General features: G+C 46.6%; 1 protein-coding gene and 1 non-coding gene across 2 annotated transcripts in view; both read right to left on the reverse strand.

Moving 5' to 3' along the window:
- The window catches only part of PPP1R16A (protein phosphatase 1 regulatory subunit 16A), a 290,625-nt gene that overhangs the window by 102,087 nt on the left and 167,958 nt on the right, over positions 1-20,580 (reverse strand). The gene's annotated exons all lie outside the window — the stretch shown is intronic.
- On the reverse strand, positions 10,695-10,810 carry LOC138283147 (U5 spliceosomal RNA). The gene has a single exon (XR_011201085.1). It is a non-coding gene; the product is annotated as a U5 spliceosomal RNA (small nuclear RNA).

Here is a 20,580-nt window from a genome sequence, read left to right on the forward strand (position 1 = left end):
CTCTTACCAGCGTAGGGTGTGGGAGCACTTTACATCACACACACATACAGAGACAATGAATCATACGTGTGTAAATCAGTGTACAGAAAATTGTATATAGCACAAAGGGGGCTACAAGGTGTCGGATTCACAGGTCATCCTTACTGGTGGCATTTCTAAGAGCACTTGGTCTGGGAAAGCATAAACTCAGGATTCAGAACGTAACACAGTGGTTAGGGTTGACTGTACTAATAATTTATTTCTATCCAAACAAACCCTTTTTAGCAAAATTAGGATAATAAGATTGGGGAAAAATATAACTTTCTAACCTGTACCATGCAGTTTGCATGCAGCTCTTTGATAGGAGTTCATAGCTCACTGTGCTAGAATATGGTTGTAACTTATGAGCTGCACAGTAACAAAAGGAACTCTGTGACGAAAGCAGTGTCCCACTGAGCAATGCACATAAAGTACTGTTCTGTAATCTGCATAGTACATGTTCTTTGTAGCAGACACATTAACCCTCTGCGCTACCTTAGATGAGTCAAAACTGCTACTAGACAAAATCCCATCTCTCTCCAGCAGGTACATTAATCACCAGAGTTATCATGGCCGTTTTATTGCTGACTGAAAACCGCTGGATATGCAAGGAACTCTGCAGGGCTTTTAAAATTGCTGCAATGTCCCCCCAGTAACAAAGGCACCCACCCTTTCAACGTCCCAGGGAAACGCCTGATGCCCGGTATGGCCAGTCCGGCCTCGAGTAGACAATGTGTAGCTACTGTGAGCTGTGAAGTCATTGGTGAGTAGGGAAGGGGACGTTGTCAAATCACCAGTTAGCGAGTGTCTTTTTTATTGTATTGATATAGCGCTTACTACCCCTAACGAGGCATTGAAGCACTTTTTGCCGAGTAGCACGCTACTCTGGAGTATAGTAGAAGGTATGAAAATTTAGGGCAAAGGCAACTTACTTCCAAAGACTGTTTCCTATTCATGAAAATATTAACTGCATCAATACATTACACAAGGAATAGTGACATGTCATAACAAATGATAATGCAATAAAATCGACGCAGTGGCCAGGGAAGGAGGTGAGTGGTACAATATGTGTGCGAAACCAATGAAAAAAAACAACAGTTTGATAGATGCAGCTCAAGAGTTACCTACAGGATACATATTAATAATAATTCAAACTATGATGAGTTGTAATGACGGTTCAATCCCACTGTCATAATTGTGCTATTCAAACAGGTCCTTAATATAGTGGGGCTAGAAACATCTATTTTGCCAAAATCTTCCAACTACACAACAGTTACGTTATAGCAAGGCCACTGGAATTATGTAATTCTGCAGCTGCATAGTTTTTTTTTTACATACTTATGGATTTGTCCCATTTACCACATGATCCATCGTATGTTGTATTATCTGCATATTTTAACAAAAACATGTTTCTAGCTCAAATGGATCAAACGTCAAAGGTCTTTCACAAAGGTTGTGTGGTTCCTTTTCAGTTGCTTATTAATGTGTTTGGGTGTTAAACTGCTAGTAGTGAGGTGAAAACTTGGCCCCTGCAGTGTTAACCTGAGTTAAAATAACAAAAAATAATGAAGCAATGGCGTCGGAAAGTGTGCTTCATTATGCCGCATAATTTGCCTTTTGTTGCTGCATAATAGTCTCAATCCTGTTGCATAATTTGGTCCACTCCTGCTGCATAATTCCAGGGGGCCTGGTCATAGTTCCTACTTATCTCGTGTTCCTCTGTAAATTAATTACCAAACATTAATATCCTGAAATTCCGAACCTGGCAACTCATACGAACATATACAAATTGTTGTAACTATGCTACCTTGTGCATAATTCTAAATGCAGAACATCTGCAACATAGTTCGGAGTTAAGATTACTTCCTTTTCCAGCACAGGATAACCGTAAGCCATAGCGATAAGCTCACATTCCTGGAAAAGTTGAAATAGTTCAAAGTTTGCTTCACAACACGACTCAACTTTCAAGATACTTCTCTGTATTCACTAAGTCCTTGAAACAACCCAGATGGGAAATCCCAGCTGAGTGTAGCAAGGTCCTGACGGTAGCAACGTGGTAGCCCAGCAGAGACTGGCTGGGTCTTGTGGACAGTTAAACTCAGAAATTAAAGATGGCCATTGTGTCTCCATAACTCTGTGAGAGTTCATGGCCTGCTGGGAAATGCTGTTAGTCATTGGGACGTGGCTATGTGGTGCATTCCCCACACACATCAAGGCTCCAGCATCCTGCGTGCAAGCCCAGTTTTTGGTTCCCTGAGATGGACTCGGCGTAAGCAGGAATATCACGCCCCGGCTTGCGCAGTCGCAGGCGAGAAGCCATGTTCTCCAGCCGTGGCAGCCCTGTGCATAGAGCACAGACCTAGCTACAAGGCAACTCAGCACCAGTGGTAGATGTCCATCATCAGAGATGCTGCGTCCCTGGTGGGAGATGCCACGTGCCTGTAGGCAGATGTCACAGATGGAGAGGCTCTTGGGGGGTTTAGCATCTTTAGGTCTGGCGTTAGCCAAGACCTCTTGATTTTAATACAATTATAAGTATCTTACTTGTGGTGCCTTTCAGCCAACCCGCTTCAATCGCTGCTCAGTTGTTTAATTTCCATTATAACTCACCCACTACAGCACACCGCATGCGCACTGGGACAGCCCACTTCAGCCATTGGCCGTTCACTGCGAGTGACAGCGTTCTGCTCGTTCCTATGGTGTGCATCCACACAAAGCAGTTCCTTCAGTACCAGAGGCTACGGTGGCAAAGTGCGCTTTCCGAGACCCCAAAAACATATTTGCTTTAAGTCAAGAAAAAAAAATGTATTGGCGAGGGGAACAGCTTCCCCAACAATAAGGTCTTACAAAGACCAGGACAAGGACAAAAGGTTGGCAGATAACACCACTCGTATTGGCTTTGCCAATGCTTATTTTAAAAATGTTTCAAGTGGCCTTACAATTTACATACTGCAAATAGCCCCTGATGCTGCAGCACCACCACCGTGCGCTCATCAATGCCACTGTCTCCAACCAGCGGTTTCACTAGCGAGCCAATGAAGTACAAGATAGGTTGGTACTCCCCGACCTCTCATGGCCATGCCCGCTTCCTGTTCCACGCCCGCTTCCTGTTCCATGCATGCTTCCTGCCCTTGAAGGCTCAATAACCACTACCTCCCTCCTGAGGTGCTTCCTACCACATGCACTGAGGCGCCTCCCTCCCGAAGGGCGAGACCTTCCTCCACTGATGCTCCTCCCTCACACAGGATCAGACCCTCCTTCACTGATGCTCCTGCTTTGTACAAAATCGACCTGCCTCCACTGATGCGCCTCCCTCACACAGGATCAGACCCTCCTTTGCTGATGCTCCTCCCTCACACAGGATCAGACCCTCCTCCATCAATGCTCCTTCATCACACAGGATGAGACCTTCTTCCACCAACACTCCTCCCTCACACAGGATCAGACCCTCCTGCTCTACTGATCTTCCTCCCTCGCACAGGATCAGACCCTCCTCCACTGATGCTCCTCCCTCACACCGGATAGGACCATATTCCATTGATGCTCCTTCTTCGCACAGGATCAGATGCTCCTCCCTCGCACAGGATCAGATGCTCCTCCACTGATGCTCCTCCCTCACACATGATCAGACCTTCCTCCACTGATGCTCCTCCTTTGCCAGTATCAGTTCCTCCTCCAGTGATCCGCCCTCGCACAGGATCAGTGTCTCTTCTAGTGAAGCTCCTTGCTCACACAGGACCAGACCCTCCTCCAGTGATGCTGCTTCCTTCCACGAGAACAATCCCCCCTCCACTGATGTTCCTTCCTTGCTTAAAGGTCTCAGTGTCAAGGCGGACTGCTCACTGTGTCCTCAAATCCCTTACTTGGCTAACCAGGCCTCGAGGACCAGAATGAAAGAGTACACAAAGCAGGCACTGGGCTCATCGTGCACTGAGGGTCACCAGGCAATGAGTACATTAAGTACTTGTGCTGGTTTAGGTGCGTCGCCGAGTGCTCAATGTTGCCCCGCGGTCACTTCACAGCACGTGGTCTCCAGGAGGATGGCCAACGATGCAACCTCCACCGGAAGGATTTCAGCCAGGGTGGATATGTGTTCAGCTTGTTTACAAAGCAGAGTGCCTGCTACGATTACACACCCAAGGGGGGCGAGCGTAGGGTGGTCCTTACAGATACACATCTAAAGCAGCGCGAGCACAGGGTGCTCTCTGTACACATATAGTCACCCCACACTGAGGGCAGGGCGGTCCTTGTTGGGAAAGTGAGGGCCCGGTGGTCCACACGAAAATATATTCAAAGAAGAGAGGACGTAGGCGGGCTTGGGTTAATATAATCCAAGGGAAATGGAGTGTAGAGTCGTCCTTGTGTTCATATACCCAAAGGAATAAGAGTGGGGAGTGATGCATGTGTTCATGTACCCAAAGGAATGAGGGGGGGAGTGATGCATGTGTTCATGTACCCAAAGGAATGAGGGGGGAGTGATTCATGTGTTCATGTACCCAAAGGAATGAGGGGGGGAGTGATGTTTGTGTTCATATACCCAAAGGAATGAGGGGGGGAGTGATGTTTGTGTTCATATACCCAAAGGAATGAGGGGGGGAGTGATGTTTGTGTTCATGTACCCAAAAGAATGAGAGTGGGGAGTGACGCATGTGTTCATATACCCAAAGGAATGAGGGGGGAGTGTTGTTTGTGTTCATGTACCCAAAGGAATGAGGGGGGGAGTGATGTTTGTGTTCATGTACCCAAAGGAATGAGGGGGGGGGAGTGATGTTTGTGTTCATATACCCAAAGGAATGAGGGGGGGGGGGGGGGGGGAGTGATGTTTGTGTTCATGTACCCAAAGGAATGGGGGGGGGGGGGTAATGTTTGTGTTCATGTACCCAAAGGAATGAGGGGGGGAGTGATGTTTGTGTTCATATACCCAAAGGAATGAGGGGGGGGAGTGATGTTTGTGTTCATGTACCCAAAGGAATGGGGGGGGGGGGGTAATGTTTGTGTTCATGTACCCAAAGGAATGAGGGTGGGGAGTGATGTTTCTGTTCATATACCCAAAGGAATGCGAGCGTGGAGTGATGATTGTGTTCATATACCCAAAGGAATGTGAGCGTGGAGTGATGTTTGGACTCCTATACCCAAAGGATTGTGAGTGGGGAGTGATGTTTGGACTCCTATACCCAAAGGATTGTGAGCGCAGAGTGATGTTTGTGTCCATATACCCAAAGGATTGTGAGCGCGGAGTGACGTCTGTGTTCATATACCCAAAGGAATGTGAGTGGGGACTGATGTATGTATTCATATACCAAAGGAATTTGAGCGTGGAGTGATGTTTGTGTTCATATACCCAAAGGAATGAGAGAGAGCGAGGAGTGAAGTTTGTGGTCATATACCCAAAGGAATGAGAGAGAGCGAGGAGTGAAGTTTGTGGTCATATACCCAAAGGAATGAGAGAGAGCGAGGAGTGATGTTTGTGGTCATATACCCAAAGGAATGAGAGAGAGCGAGGAGTGATGTTTGTGTTCATTTACCCAACGGAATGTGAGCGCGGAGTGATGATTGTGTTCACATACCCAAATGAATGAGGGCCGGGAGTGATGTTTGTGGTCATATACCCAAAGGAATGAGAGAGAGCGAGGAGTGATGTTTGTGTTCATTTACCCAACGGAATGTGAGCGCGGAGTGATGATTGTGTTCACATACCCAAATGAATGAGGGCCGGGAGTGATGTTTGTGTTCATATACCCAAAGGAATGTGAGCGCGGAGTGATATTTGTGTTCATATACCCAAAGGAAGGATGGCGGGGAGTGATGCATGTGTTCATATACCCAAAGGAATGTGAGCGCGGAGTGATATTTGTGTTCATATACCCAAAGGAAGGATGGCGGGGAGTGATGCATGTGTTCATATACCCAAAGGAATGAGGGCGGGGAGTGATGCATGTGTTCATATACCCAAAGGATTGTGAGTGTGAATGATGTTTGCGCAGATTGATGTTCTGAACATAGCTCAGAGTGTTCCTTGTGTTCATATATCCAAAGGAGTCACAGTGTGGAGTGGTGTGTGTGTTCATATACCCAAAGGAAGGATGGCGGGGAGTGATGTTTGTGTTCATATACCCAACGGAACGTGAGCGCGGAGTGATATTTGTGTTCATATACCCAAAGGAATGAGGGCGGGGAGTGATGTTTGTGTTCATATACCCAACGGAATGTGAGCACGGAGTGATGTTTGTGTTCATATACCCAAAGGAAGGATGGCGGGGAGTGATGCATTTGTTCATATACCCAAAGGAAGGATGGCGGGGAGTGATGCATTTGTTCATATACCCAAAGGAAGGATGGCGGGGAGTGATGCATGTGTTCATATACCCAAAGGAATGAGCGCGGGGAGTGATGTTTGTGTTCATATACCCAACGGAATGTGAGCACGGAGTGATGCATGTGTTCATATACCCAAAGGAATGAGGGCGGGGAGTGATGTTTGTGTTCATATACCCAACGGAATGTGAGCACGGAGTGATGTTTGTGTTCATATACCCAAAGGAAGGATGGCGGGGAGTGATGCATGTGTTCATATACCCAAAGGAAGGATGGCGGGGAGTGATGCATGTGTTCATTTACCCAAAGGAAGGATGGCGGAGAGTGATGCATGTGTTCATATACCCAAAGGAAGGATGGCGGGGAGTGATGCATGTGTTCATATACCCAAAGGAATGAGGGCGGGGAGTGATGCATGTGTTCCTATACCCAAAGGATTGTGAGTGTGAATGATGTTTGCGCAGATTGATGGTTCTGAACATAGCTCAGAGTGTTCCTTGTGTTCATATACCCAAAGGAGTCACAGTGTGGAGTAGTCCTCAAGGAGAATCAGTGCATGTATTCAAAGGGTCCTAAGTGTCAAAGCACTAAGTTTAACGGTCCAGATCTCCTGCCCTGGCGAATGCCCAGTTCTTTTTCGGTGGGTTAACCTAGGGGTATGGACCAATTTGGCTGCTCTTCACTATATGTCTAAGACTTTTATGTTTGTGTCTTCATCTTTAAGCTTCAAGATTTTTCATGTGGAATGCTACGACAGTCAAGTTTTGATACTATAAATAAATGAAACCTATTCGAAAATAATGTTTGAATGACCTCCCGCTTGATTTCAAACTGGTGGAATTCTGACAACATTGATTCTCTGAGTGGGTTACACTATCATTTGGAACCATATATTCAAAGGGACTGAGCGTAAAGTGGTCCTTGTGCCTAACAAAAGGAATGTGAGTATGGTGTGGTCTTTGTGCTCACATTTTGAATAGTTGTGAGCGTGGAAAGCTCCTTATCCTCATATATCCAACGTGGGTGAGTCTGAAGTGGTCCTTATGCGCATATATCCAAAAGAGAGTGAGTGTGATGTGATGCTATTGGTAAAATATCCAAAGGAGAGTGAACGTAGACTGGTCCTTGCTGTAGTTGGATTAGGTTTCACATCCCATATTTTAAGTGTCAGAAAAAAAGCAATGTCAGAATTTCCCTACTTTCTAAAGCTGAGGCCTGTGTGTTTTCTCTACACACATTGGGAGTTACCACACCAAGCATTAATGAGAGCTTCCCATGAACTGTGATGGGTCACTGAGGCAACAGGAGTGACCTTGAGAGACAATCCCTCACGTCACCATGGCAACAAGTGCCCAGGCTTTATGGACCAGTTAGTGTGAAGTTGCTGGGTATCTTTCCTATGAGGCCTGGACTCAATCTATAGATTGGTATGGTTCAATGCCCTTGACCTAGGCAGCTGAAAGTTCTCTTGAACCCTGCTGGAAGTCTCGTGGGGATGCGAGATAATGAGAAGGTTAAATATTGCACTGGCCAGAATGTGTCTGCAGGACATATCCAGCTCCATGCTCTAAATCCAAAGAAATTAACCATACATTATATCCTTAAAATGCTGACATATGTTTCGGTCTTTTTCCTTGGTGTTTGGAGGGCCTTCTTCAGGGTGGCACAGTTTAAATGTCCTGTATATTATTCATGCTAGGTTATTAACTGATGGATACTCTTTCAGATGTGTGGGAGTGGTATCTGATTCAAGGCAGTCCCAAAACTGATATCTCTACTATTTAAGGATTATACAGAAACTGAGCTGTGTCACAATTTTCACAGTGGGAAGCAATGGTAGACTTCGCTATACCTGCTTTGGCTACCTTGATGTGTGTAGCTTTTTAATACAAGGGCTTATGGTAATAAATCATGTAATATAAAACACATCTGTTGTTTCAGGCCTAATAAAGCTGCACAGTGACCTATAAAGTCCAAGGTAATCAGCATGATATCACGCACTGAGGCCTTGCACTTTATAACTTCACATTTAATCAAACTAAGATACGGTTCTCACTAAATACACGTATGATTCATCCTTTCTACTGCTGCAATGTAGGCTGCAAATCATTTCAAAGAACAGCTGAGCTGACAATCCCCATGCTATGCCCACAGCATCCTGGCCTGCATGTTTCAGTCTACAAAGCCATTAGAATACAACTTCCCCATAACACTGTTCTTATAAAACTTTACATATTCCAGCAATTAATTCAGCAAAGCCTTTCTCACTCTGAAATGCTTACATTTAGCTGTTGCACTTCATTTTTTATTATATACTTATTTTATGTTTTTTTAATAAAATTACCCTTGCCAAAGGCTGTCGGAGCACTGCATAGTTACAAACACAATAGAAAATCAAATCAAAGCAAAACAAACACAAGCATTTGCAATTCAATCAGTGGCGGCCCATCCTTTAGGGCGGAGGGGCCACGCCCCCCCACCTTTTACCCCTCATGAAGATTGTCTGTCAGGCTGAACAAAGGTCAGCCTGACAGACACTATCCATGTTCAGCTCAGGCAGCCAGGAGCAGACATGCGCGATTTGCGCAGACTCCTGGCTGCCTGAGCTGAACTTTGCTGGGCTGAGGAGGTCACAGCTCCTATGGGCGTGACCTCCTCGGCTCAGCAAAGGTGCCTCGAGGCCCTCCCCTGGGTGACGAGGAAAGCATCACCAATTGACACTCTACCTGGGCGCTTCAGTTTAAGCCCTGAAGTGCCCAGGGCGAGTGTCAATCAGTGACACTTCGTCACAGAGTGGGGTGGGGTCAGCAGTCTCACTGACCCCATCCCACTCTGTGACGAGGCTGGGACTGCTGCCTTCCCTCATTGGCTGACCTAAGGTCAGCCAATGAGGGAAGGTAGCAGTCCCAACCCTCCTGGGACCTGGAGGCTAAAGGTAAGTGTGTGTGTGTGTATGTATGTGTGTGTGTGTGTGTGTGTGTGTGTGTGTGTGTGTGGGTCCCGCCCGCCCCCTCCCTCCTAAAGCTGCCGGCCGCCACTGAATGCAATGGGTCTCGCATTTGCTCGAGTTAGAGCTATTGGCGTAAATTAAACTGAACTTTTGTTGACACACAAATTGTAACTGAGAAGTTTAACAGTCGACAAAAGTGAGCCGATTCAAAGCGCCACAGCCGCCATGAGCGTGAAGGAGAGACACAAAAAGAAAAAAAAATTCACTCGCAGTCAAAAGTGCAATTGTCCACGTAACTGGGGCAGTTTGCAAGACAGTAACAAAACCGCCCCAAGGAGAGGCAAATGTGAAGCATTTACCAATGATAACAAAGAAATGTAAGCCCAGGAATGAGTGATAGTGATGGGCGTGCCGTGGGCGTGGTTAAAAGCCCACAGATAGATTACAACAGGTCAAAGCCCTTGCGCGCTTGACCTAATGAATAAGTTAGGTACGTCCAGCACTAGCCTCATCATATTGCTTTTTTCCCAAAGCACTGATAAAGCCAATAGGTCTCACCTATGCGAGACCTATTGGCTTTGTCAATCTTTTTTGCCATGTTGTACAGCTGCGCAGCTGCTGTGCAGCATGGTTCAAAATAAAATAAGAAAAGCGCTATGATAGAGCACACATTGACAGCGCCATAGCAATTTTTTTTTTTTTTTTTTTTTAGTTTCAGCCATGTTGCATAGCAGCCACACTGCTGCACATGGCTAAGAAATAGCATAGACAAAGGCCACAGATCTTGCCTAAGTATGACCTATTGGCTTTGCTATTGCTTGTGGTTTTTAGGCAAGGGTTGATTAACTGATTTTCCCAGGATCGCAGGAGGTTAATTGTACTGGATTCAAACTTTATTCACAGTTTCAAAGTTGGCAGTTAGACTGTGGCATGATATAAATATGCGTACATTTTACATATATATATATATATATATATATATATATACATACACACATATATATGTGTAAATATATACTTTAACACATATTTACAATTATGTCACAGAGGGGATTTGAATAAAATCTCAATAATCAATTGGAAAGGAGAAGCAAGAACCGATCCAGAAATAAAGCCCAGATTGGATACAGTTACGTGTTTCATTTACCGATTGATCCTTCCTTACCTGTCGTTATATATCGCTGCTTCCCACACGGTAGTGGATCCTTTTAGATGATATGGAGTTTTATGTGCACCATGAGTCCTTCTTCTATGTCTTTTAACAGGGCTATAGGTTAACCGCGTCACAGTAAGAATCACTCTCCAAAAGCGTATCAACGGATAACAAAATAATGTTGTTGTTGTCACACTTGAGGAACCAGCAAATAATCTGTCTACTATATAGTTATATTTTTATTTACTAAGTAAGGACAACCCTGCACTGGGCAGGGCTTTCAAAAATTGAGTGAAACTCTTAAAGTTTCCTCTCCATGGAAATCTTTAGTAAAAGGCAAAAGATTTATTCAGTTTGAAGAGAAACCAGAGTATACATTTCATAGCCGCCGTCTGTGGCGCCAGGAAACACTGTTCCACTGACTGTCAAGGTGATTTAGTTTACTAAGTACATCTTAGAAAACCCATTAAAATACAACCAATTATTATAATTGTTGTAATTCGGTACATTGATAAAACACTTGTTGCCACAAAAAGAAACAACAGGAGGACTCAGAGGTGACACGGAATTATGGGTATGTAAATTTATTCATAGGTCACGTGACAGGAAAGGCTGGACCACAATAGTTTCCCTGCTCAAGTCGTAATGTCGGCTCCTTTAACTAGGCAAGTTTTGAATGGTACCTCACACGGGCTTTTGTAAGGACCGGTGGCACCCAAGAAGAGGATTTTTATATGCCTATGTCAAAGCAGGCTCACTGGCTTGTTGCTATTCTTTCCGAGACAATGAATGAACCAGTGTGTTTTGTACTTGAAGACTAAAAGGCTGCATCAGTGGCTGTACCAAAACAAGTATTGGCTAAGAGGAACGAGTTAGAGCTATTGGTGCTGTAAATTCCTAACTGGACTTTTCTTGCCACATAAATTGAAAATGAAACGTAAAACAGTTGACATAAGCAAGTCGATTCAAAGCGCCACGGCCACCATGAGCATGAGCACGAAGGAGACACAAAAGGAAAAAGAAGTTTGCTTGCAGTCAAATGTATAATCGGCAAAAGTGCAATTATCCATGTGACAGGGTCGATGTCCATGGTGGTAACCAAGCAGACCCAAGAAGGGACAAACGTAAAGCATTTACCAATGATAACAAAGGATTTTTGAAAGGCAAGTAAATGAACGAGTGATAGTGATGGGCGTGTAGTGGGTGTGGTTAAAAGCCCACAGAGAGATTACAAGTCTGAGTGCTTGCACGCTCGACCTAAAAACTACCACAGATCAGAAAATTACTATACTGTCAACATTAAAAACGACCCAGAAGAAAAAAGGGAAAGTTAGTTGCTGAATCCTAAGGTTGAAAGTGTTCAAATAAAAAAACTTTTCAGATATTTCCCAAAGACCTATTGTTCAGCTCTGAGCTTTTTACCAAAATGAAAATACACAGGCATCCTGGCAGTTTATTCCCACATCATGAATTCAAATTACATTTCCAAAATTATATTAAAAATGTATTTAAAGAAAATATTTGGCTGATAGTCCCTTACAGCCACAAATTAACTTGAAGAATCCATGACTTTTGCACCATTATACAACACGCAATAGGTAACATAATAAAATGAATAAGTCATTCCCAGCAAAAAGGTTTAAAAGTGAGACATATCTCATCATTTTAATTAAGGCTGGAGATTATGTCGCGGTATTATAATCTGGACCAGAAAAAGCAGTGTAGGGATGAGGTGACACAGACTAGTCCACGTAGGACTTTAAGGCATTGTTGTGCATGTACTTCATGTGACACATACGTACCGCAAACGCCTTTACACTGTTTTCACAAGCACACAGCACTAAAAAAGTATGTTAGAATGAGTTTTGCTTGCCAAAGCTCTAACTTGTCTTTTAATATAGAACTTCAAAAGACTTCGCCTACTTTTACGCCACAATATACAAATTTTTATCGAGATTACAAAATGTCCAGATCAGTTAAATATGTATAAAAACCAAGAAAACCTCAAAATAAAATAATACAAAGAGTGTTTCATATAGCACTTGTTGAGGTAGTTTGCTGTTTTTTAGTGATGTAAGTACCAGATTGAATTCTTACTACTTCAATAGTATTTATCAGCCTCGTAAGGATGCAGGGCTTAGTTGGCCTTACGGGCAGCTGGACACTGAGGTTACATACAGTAGCAGCAGGTGTTTAAATCAATGTGCTACCTCCCCGCCGGCTTCCTTCCCTATAGGATTTAGGTTTCCGCTCTTTAATTTAAAGATCTGGCTATATACAAACTTGCCCTTACATATTCCTTCTCGAGGTTCCCAAGTTCTGGTGCCACAAAGTCTCAAGCATCATTCCAGTGGCTACCACTGCCTGTGTTTTTGGCAGATTCCACTGGTGGAGATTTACACTGCAGCCATGTGGGCACCTCTCTACACTCACCAGGCTCAGGTATGAAATGTGATCCAAGGGCTGATTCTTGGGGTGGGAGGACACTATACTCATGCAGTAAGCCCACGGGAGCTAGACTAAGTTGGTAACACTCTTGCATTAGGAAATTAATCTTTCTAGCCAACTGTAAATTAGGTCCATTCGAGCAGGTGTAAGGGAATTAAACCTCAGTGGATTCAGGATATAATCTGTATTATTAAGAAAATGTTCAGCATCCTCCAGATTTTGATATAACTAATTGTTACTTTGGGAGTCAACTTGAAGAACACATCAGATGAAGATCTCAGTTTTGTTATTTGGAATAAACTACAAAGCAGGCTGCTGTGCCCACAGGGCGCGACCTGGACCACACATCAAGAGATGCAGATTCAAAGCATTGGCTGTTTAGGAAACATCAGGTCTTGGAGCTGTATTGGCGGTTGCCTAGACAACAGAGTCAATTGGGATGTGGTGGTGGTGGAGGCAAACAGGACGACTCAGTGTGTATGGAAAGTAGCTTGTTGTAGGAGCTGCAATCTCCTTGCTAATGAAGCCCAAGTCTACAAGGCTCATTCTAGATCAGTCTAAAACGGACCAAACCACCATCAACCCTCTTGCAAACCCATGCCAAGCAGGCACCACGGCCTGCACTGACCGCAGGGGGGTCTGATGTTATGTTGTGTTAATGTATATTGATTTGTATAGCACACTAATCACCCGAGAGGGTATCCAAGCGCTTGGGCAGGTGGGAAGGTTTGTCATCCCAGAGGTGCTTTTACAAAGAGTCAGGTCTCAAGAAGTGAGGATGAGGCTCTGATGGGTTGAGGGAGGTCGTGCCATGTCTTGGATGCGATGTAGGAGAATGAACGGCCTCCAGTTTTGCTTTTGTGGATGCTGGGAGCGTGTGCGAGTGGGAGTGAGGCATATTGTAGGTGAAAGTGTACGCGGCTCTTCAGGTATTTGGGTCCTGCGTTGTGTCGGGCTTTGTATGTGTGCGGGAGAAGCTTGCATTGGCTGCGCTTGTGAGTGGGGAGCCAGTAGAGCTTCCTGAGATGCCGTGTGACCACCAAAGCCTTGCCCAACCTTTGTCGCTGCGCTCACCTTGCACAGGTAGAGTGTCAGTCCTGCTAGGGTGAGCCTGACTGACGGTGGGTTCAGGCACCGTGAGGCTGTTCACCGCTGGGAGCACGAAAGCGTCTCAGTCAGACATCCACGCTCAGAAGTGGCCTCCTGATGCCGGGGGGGAGTGCATGAAATCTGTCCCTTCAAAATTATGTGTCGCTTCTGCTCCTGCCACTATGTGAATCACTGTGTCCGTGGTTTTTGTGCTCTTTCGGTGCGAGAGCACACGCCTCTGATGCCCCCGTGCCCATGACTGCACTATGTAGGTACCAATTAAATCACTGAGTAATTAAAATACTTGACACCAAATAGTAATGGATGCTACAACAAGCCTTGCTCCACGCGGCAACGACACAACCATACGTGGTTGATGCACCTATATCACACTCTCCTGCAGAGGTCTGTTAAAGATGCTCTGCTCACGCGCCAACCAAAATCTGAAGGAAAATGGTCTGTGAATGGACAGAGTCACAGGCTCGGCCGCCAGTGTCCCCCCGACAACCAGCTGGAGGCACAAATTTACAGATTAAAAGGCGCAGAAAACAAAGAGAGCATTGGGTGTCCGAAGACTGAGGTCACGAGAAGGGGAGAAGAAAAGCTTCCGAATGGAACAAAAAAGGAAATGTCTCAGCTGATCAACACTTCTCCTCTCAGGAGCAGAGACTGAAAGCCGGGCCTTAACATGTCACAGATGAGGACTTCATTTAAGCATTTATTAGCAGAAGCAGAAGAGCGTGGCCGAGGCAAGCTGCAGCTGGAGTCATGGAAATGATTATTTCACACACATCAGATGACAAGCAGATGGCAGGGCCCCCCTTCTAGGCGCCCACTGCACACTGGTGGCACCAGGGCCAGGCCACGTGCAAGGGACCGGCCAATGGGGCCGCAGAAGCTCAGCTCTGAAAACCCACAAACCTCACACAGCCAACAACACACCAGGCGGCCTCCGAGCTGCTAAACTCAGCCCACGCTGGAGGTCGACGAACCAACCAGGGTTAACAAAAGGCAGCTCAACATAACACCACAGTACCCCGTCTCTGCTCGAGTAAGAGTGAGATGGGCAGCAAGGGTCTGGGCGCTGCAGTGACTATGGGGGTGGGCGCTGCAGTGACTATGGGGGTAGGCGCTGAGACACTCAGTAGAAGCTACTCAGTGGAGAACTCCGGACAAAGCGCCCACCAAGCGGGAAATGAATGCTATGTAGTTTACTTCGCAACAGTAGATTGTGTGTCCGCCGTCCTTTGTTCGGTTTTAAATTGGAGGAGAAAGTGATCCCTTCCCTTCCACTGTGGGCTTGGTCGGTCGGCTCCGCGCACAATCATAGCGCTTGGAAGGATTTGATCGCCGTAAGTAATGTCAGTGTTGCACGAGCACCGTGTTATTGCCGACCCATCTGGATGGATTTTGCTACAATTCAACTGTCTCTCTTCTTATTATAGTTAGTATCACAATGCCCGTGTGATTATTTGGGCAGCGATCTCTATTTACTTTTTTTTTTTTTTTACACGAGCACCAGCTGTGATGTGTAATTTTGGATAATGAGGGATGGAATAAAAAGGTACTGCCCTAACAGCTTCTAATCCATGACGGGGGGGCTGACTTTCCAGATCTCAAACACTTTTTCACACTCTGCCCTCTGCTTGTGTAACGGAGAATGAAGAAAACACTGTGCACGCGAGCCCAGATTACAGGAGCACGCAAACTCACATTACAAGAGCATGCAAACCCAGACTACAAACGCACGCAAACCCAGATTACAAGGGCAGGCGAGCTCAGATTACAAAGGCACGGAAGCCCAGATTACAAGGGCAAGCGAGCCCAGATTACAAAGGCACGGAAGCCCAGATTACAAGGGCAAGCGAGCCCAGATTACAAAGGCACGGAAACCCAGATTACAAGGGCAGGCGAGCTCAGATTACAAAGGCACGGAAGCCCAGATTACAAGGGCAAGCGAGCCCAGATTACAAGGGCAAGCGAGCCCAGATTACAAGGACACGCGAGCTCACATTACAAGGGCACGCAGACCCAAACTACAAGCACATGAGAGCCCAGATTACAAGAGCACACAAACCCAGACTACAAGGGCACACAAGCCCACATTCCAACAGCACACAAGCCCACATTCCAACAGCACGCAAGCCCACATTCCAACAGCACGCAAACCCAGATTACAAGGGCACGCAAACCCACATTACAAGAGCACGCAAACCCACATTACAAGAGCACGCAAACCCACATTACAAGAGCACGCAAACCCACATTACAAGAGCACGCAAACCCAAACTACAAGCGCACATGAGCCCAGATTACAAGAGCACACAAACCCAGATTACAAGAGCACGCAAGCCAACATTACAAGGGCACGCAAGCCAAAATTACAAGGGCACGCGAGCCAAGATTACAAGGGCACGCGAGCCAAGATTACAAGGGCACGCGAGCCAAGATTACAAGGGCACACAAGCCGAGATTACAAGGGCACACAAACCCAGATTACAACAGCACGTGAGCCCAGATTACAACAGCATGGAAGCCCATATTACAACAGCATGGAAGCCCATATTACAACAGCACGTGAGCCCAGATTACAACAGCATGGAAACCCAGATTACAAGTGCACGCAAACCAAGATTATAAATGCATGCAAACCCAGATTACAAAAGCACGCGAGCCCAGATTACAAAAGCACGCCAGCCCACATTACAAGAGCAAGCGAGCCCACATTACAAGCGTGTTCGAGCCCAGATTACAAGCGCATGTGAGCCCAGATTACAAGCGCGTGCGAGCTCCAGGTTACAAGTGCACGCAAGGCCAGATTACAAGAGTACGCAAGCCCAGATTACAAGCGCACGAGAGCCCAGATTACAAGAGCATTCGAGCCCAGAGTACAAGAGCACGTGAGCCCAGATTACAAGAGCACGCGAGCCCACATTACAAGAGTACGTGAGCCCACATTAAAAGAGCGCACAAACCCAAACTACATGCGCACGCGAGCCCAGATTACAAGAGTACGCAAGCCCAGATTGCAAGAGCACGCAAACCCAGATTACAACAGCACGAGCCCAGATTACAAGAGAACACAACCCAAACTACAAGAGCACGCATACCCAGATTAGAAAGAGCACGCAAGCCCAGATCACAAGAGCATGCAAGCCCACATTACAAGAGCACGTGAAACCAGATTACAATAGCACGCAAACCCAAACTACAAGAGCACGCAAGCCCAAACTACAAGAGCATGCAAGCCCAAACTACAAGAGCACGCAAGCCCAAACTACAAGAGCGCGCAAGCCCAAACTACAAGAGCGCGCAAGCCTAAACTACAAGAGCACACAAGCCCGAACTAGAAGAACATGCAAATCCAAACTACAAGAGCATGAGAGCCCACATTACAAGAGCACCCAAACCCAAACTACAAGCGCACACAAGCCCAGATTACAAGATCACATGAACTCAGATTACAAGAGCACACAAACTCAGATTACAAGAGCACAAGAGCCCAGACTACAAGAGCACGTAAACCCAGATTACATGAGCATGAGAGCCCACATTACAAGATCACGGAAACCCAAACTACAACCGCACACGAGGCCAGGTTATAAGAGCACGCTAGCCCAGATTACAAGAGCACCAGAGCCCATATTACAAGAGCCCAGATTACAAGAGCAGGAGAGCCCATATTACAAGAGCAGGAGAGCCCATATTACAAGAGCACGAGAGCCCAGATTACAAGAGCATGCAAGCCCAGAGTACAAGACCATGCAAGCCCAGATTACAAGAGTACGCGAGCCCACATTACAACAGCATGCGAACCCAAACTACAAGCTCACACAAGCCCAGATTACAAGAGCACGCAAGCCCAGATTACATGAGCATGAGAGCCCACATGACAAGAGCACGCAAACCCAAACTACAACCGCACACAAGCCCAGGTTCAAGAGCACGCTAGCCCAGATTACAAGAGCACGTGTGTCCACATTACAAGCGCACAAGAGCCCAGATTACAAGAGCAAGAGAGCCCAGAGAACAAGAGCACGAGAGCCCAGAGTACAAGAGCACGTGAGCCCAGAAGAGCACGCAAGCCCACATTACAAGAGTACGTGAGCCCACATTAAAAGAGCACACAAACCCAAACTACAAGCGCACGCAAGCCCAGATTACAAGAGCACGCAAACCCAGATTACAAGAGCACGCAAACCCAACTACAAGCGCACGCAAGCCCAGATTACAAGAGCACGCAAACCCAGATTACAAGAGCACGCAAGCCCAGATTGCAAGAGCACGCAAACCCAGATTACAAGAGCACATGAGTCCAGATTACAAGAGAACACAAACCCAAACTACAAGAGCATGCATGCCCAGATTACAAGAGCACGCAAGCCCAGATCACAAGAGCACGCAAGCCCACACTACAAGAGCACGTGAACCCAGATTACAATAGCACGCAAACCCAAACTACAAGAGCACGCAAGCCAAAACTACAAGAGCATGCGAGCCCAAACTACAAGAGCACGCGAGCCCAAACTACAAGAGCACGCGAGCCCATTCTACAAGAACATGCAAATCCAAACTACAAGAGCATGAGAGCCCACATTACAAGAGCACCCAAACCCAAACTACAAGCGCACACAAGGCCAGATTACAAGAGCACATCACCTCAGATTACAAGAGCACACAAACTCAGATTACAAGAGCACAACAGCACAGACTACAAGAGCACGCAAACCCAGATTACAAGAGCACCAAACCCAGATTACAATAGCATACGAGCCCAGATTACAAGTGCACGCAAGTCCAGATTACAAGCGCACGCAAGTCCAGATTACAAGAGCACACTGTAGGAAAGTACCATCTTGCCTGCCATGTTAACACCAGATTTCACTGTATATATGTTATTTTAGTCTAAGTGTCACTGGGACCCTGCCAGGCAGGGCCCCAGTGCTCATAAGTATGTGCCCTGTATGTGTTCCCTGAGTGATGACTAACTGTCTCACTGAGGCTCTGCTAACCAGAACCTCAGTGGTTATGCTCTCTCTGCTTTCCAAATTGTCACTAACAGGCTAGTGACTAAATTTACCAATTCACATTGGCATACTGGTACACCCATATAATTTCCTTGTATATGGTACTGAGGTACCCAGGGCATTGGGGTTCCAGGAGATCCCTATGGGCTGCAGCATTTCTTTTGCCACCCATAGGGAGCTCTGACAATTCTTACACAGGCCTGCCACTGCAGCCTGCGTGAAATAACATCCACGTTATTTCACAGCCATTTATCACTGCACATAAGTAACTTATAAGTCACCTATATGTCTAATCTTCACCTGGTGAAGGTTGGGTGCAAAGTTACTTAGTGTGTGGGCACCCTTGCACTAGCCAAGGCGCCCCCACATTGTTCGGGGCGAATTCCCCGGACTTGGTGAGTGCAGGGACACCATTACACATGTGCACTATACATAGGTCACTACGTATGTATAGCGTCACAATGGTAACTCAGAACATGGCCATGTAACATGTCTAAGATCATGATCCCCCGAGTCTCTAGCACAGAACCCGGGTACTGCCAAACTGCCTTTCCGGGGTCTCCACTGCAGCTGCTGCTGCTGCCAACCCCTCAGACAGGTTTCTGCCCTCCTGGGGTCCAGGAAGCCCTGGCCCAGGAAGGCAGAACAAAGGATTTCCTCTGAGAGAGGGTGTTACACCCTCTCCCTTTGGAAATAGGTGTGAAGGGCTGGGGAGGAGTAGCCTCCACCAGCCTCTGGAAATGCTTTGATGGGCACAGATGGTGCCCATCTCTGCATAAGCCAGTCTACACCGGTTCAGGGATCCCCCAGACCTGCTCTGGTGCGAACCGGGACAAAGGAAAGGGGAGTGACCACTCCCCTGACCAGTACCTCCCAGGGTAGGTGCCCAGAGCTCCTCCAGTGTGTCCCTGACATCTGCCATCTTGGAAACAGAGGTGTTGTGAGCACACTGGACTGCTCTGAGTGGCCAGTGCCAGCAGGTGACATCAGAGGCTCCTTCTGATAGGCTCTTACCTCTCTTGGTAGCCAATCCTCCTTCCTTGGTAGCCAAACCTCCTTTTCTGGCTATTTAGGGTCTCTGCTTTGGGGACTTCTTCAGATAACGAATGCAAGAGCTCACCAGAGTTCCTCTGCATCTCCCTCTTCACCTTCTTCCAAAGGATCGACCTCTGACTGCTCCAGGACGCCTGCAAAACTGCAACAAAGTAGCAAGACGACTACCAGCAACATTGTAGCGCCTAATCCTGCCGGCTTTCTCGACTGTTTCCAGGTGGTGCATGCTCTGGGGGTAGCCTGCCTTCACCCTGCACCAGAAGCTCCGAAGAAATCTCCCGTGGGTCGACTGAATCTTCCCCCTGCTAACGCAGGCACCAAAAGACTGCAACACTGGTCCTCTGGGTCCCCTCTCAACCTGATGAGCGTGGTCCCTGGAACACAGCAACTCTGTACAAGTGACTCCCACAGTCTAGTGACTCTTCAGTCCAAGTTTGGTGGAGGTAAATCCTTGCCTCCCCACGCTAGACTGCAAAGCTGTGTACCACGTGATTTGCAGCTGCTCCGGCTCCTGTGCACTTTTCCAG

The sequence above is a fragment of the Pleurodeles waltl genome, chromosome 2_2 (assembly GCF_031143425.1).
Source record: "Pleurodeles waltl isolate 20211129_DDA chromosome 2_2, aPleWal1.hap1.20221129, whole genome shotgun sequence".
Taxonomy (NCBI): domain Eukaryota; kingdom Metazoa; phylum Chordata; class Amphibia; order Caudata; family Salamandridae; genus Pleurodeles; species Pleurodeles waltl.